Source organism: Micromesistius poutassou, assembly GCF_964030765.1.
Source record: "Micromesistius poutassou genome assembly, chromosome: 5".
Taxonomy (NCBI): domain Eukaryota; kingdom Metazoa; phylum Chordata; class Actinopteri; order Gadiformes; family Gadidae; genus Micromesistius; species Micromesistius poutassou.
Window position 1 is genome coordinate 3,129,309 of NC_140275.1, and position 2,500 is coordinate 3,131,808.

Sequence of the window (2,500 nt, forward strand, 5' to 3'; positions counted from 1 at the left end):
AGAGTAGAACGGGGTCTTCTGCCGAGCTGGGTGTCCTTCGTTCGAAAAGAGTATTCACGAGTTCACTGCTGCACACTAAATGGTTAATGGCTGAACGGCTGAGCAGCATCCAATAACATCAATAGGCACTCTAATTAGATTCGTTATTAATCGCTGCTGCTCCGAGATACACTATGCATGTTAAACCGAAGACGGATTCATTATGTTCCCTATCGCGTCACTAAATACTCTTATCACACTGTTCTGTCTAAGTGCCCATGAGCAAGGGAAACACGACAACGGTTCCAAACCAAAAATTGATAAAGTGTTGAAGAACAGAGAGGTTGGACGGTGTGTTTGTGTTTTGCTAATCGGGGACGCACACAGCAGGTACACAACTGTTTATTACACACACACACACACACACACACACACACACACACACACACACACACACACACACACACACACACACACACACAGACTCACCCTCCTCTTCCTCGTAGCGAAGATGGGAGATCCCTGTCCCTCTGTCTCCATGGTCCATGCTGTCATGTAAACAAAGAATACAAGTCCTTAGACAGCACACACATACCTGTGATTGAGTGACTGTGAGTGAGTGGGTGAGTGAGTGAGTGAGTGGGTGAGTGTGTGAGTGTGTGTGTGTGAGCGGGTGTGTGAGTGTGTGTGTGTGTGTGCGTGTGAGCGTGTGGGTGTGTGAGTGTGTGCGTGGGTGCGTGTGAGCGTGTGCGTGGGTGTGTGAGTGTGTGCGTGTGAGCGTGTGCGTGGGTGTGTGAGTGTGTGCGTGGGTGTGTGAGTGTGTGTGTGTGTGTGCGTGGGTGCGTGGGTGTCAGCACGGTGGCGATCAATCAGGTGATAATTAAAAAGCCAGGCCGAGTCGATGGCAGCGAGCGCGGCGGTTACACGCGGCATACCGCTCCCCCCCGCGCACACGACCGCCCTGCAGGGACGTTTATCATCCTCAACATCCTCCTCCTCCTCATCCTCCTCCTCATCTCTTCCTCATCATCACCCTCGTTCTCCTCCTCTTTATCATCATCATCCTCCTCCTCTTCCTCCTCCTCTTCATCATCCCCATCCTCCTCTTCCTCATCCTCCTCCTTTTGCTCATCATCACCCTCCTCCTCCTCCTCATCCTCCTCCTCTTCATCATCACCCTCCTCCTCCTCCTCATCCTCCTCCTCTTCATCATCACCCTCCTCCTCCTCCTCCTCCTCCTCCTCCTCCTCTTCATCATCCCCATCCTCCTCTTCCTCATCCTCCTCCTTTTGCTCATCATCACCCTCCTCCTCCTCATCATCCTCCTCCTCTTCATCATCACCCTCCTCCTCCTCCTCATCCTCCTCCACCTCCTCCTCCTCTTCATCATCACCATCACCCTCCTCCTCATTATGAGTGTGTGACAGCACACCTGTAGATGACGTGTGATCCAGCTGCTGTTTGCCTGGCAGCAGAGAGCCGCGTCCTGGGCTGGTTGTAATCGTCACTCTGATGTTGAGAACCTTTGGCGCGGACAGCACAGGCCTGAGGACAGGCTGTATTTAATGTGCGCTATCCCACAGCTACGATCATCAACATTAAATGTGCAATGGCTTCCCTTGAGGTACTTAATAGTTATGTTGATGTGTTTTTTTGTTTTCTTTCCTGTACTTTATATTTTTACTAACAGTTAGCAGTGGAAAATATTTATTAAATTAAACTCATTAGCAGCCGTCTAATTCAATTTATTTAAATGATAATCAAAGCCAATCATAAAATTTAAAACAAACACTAATCGTTCACCAATCATATTGGGAGAGGGTCATTTTGATCAAGGCATCAAGCTGAGCAGCCAGATTAAGATTAATTAATATTAACTGAATTATACGGACAGTCCAGTATCTTAATGTTTTGGTTCTGCTCCTAGGAGGATGCAAAAATAATCAGCTACTTATTCCATAAAGAAATACAAATATTGCAGTATTTGTAAAGCCAAAATTCCCATGGTGGATGGGACTTTGGCTTACAGTTTGGTACCATAACTACAATAAAAAATAACCATAAATATTTAACCATTAGACACTGAAAGATACTACTTAACATCAACACTTTTGATGGAGCAAATTCTGCGACTAATAGTGTTGGGGGGTCTGTGCTCTACTATGTCATGTTACACAGGCCCGGTTCCAGAACAGAATGCCTTGGGGTGCATCTGAGATTATAGGGGGTGCACCAGTACTATAGTAAAACCAGCTACCCAGCTTCAGTTCAGACTTCGCTTTTTACACTAGGCCTTTCTACCAGTAGATAGACAAGCACTTCTGGGTAGTTGTACTGACATGTTGGGACAAAAACATTTACTGTGCTTAAAAGATGGTATCACATCATGTCTTGTGATGTGGAGAACATTTCAGCTGCAACGTTAGCTTATTGATATCCAAGCTTTGGATATGAGAATGAATTAATAATGGTTAAATTAAATCAAATTTGAAAAGGCTCAAGAGGTTCACATACTTTCAAG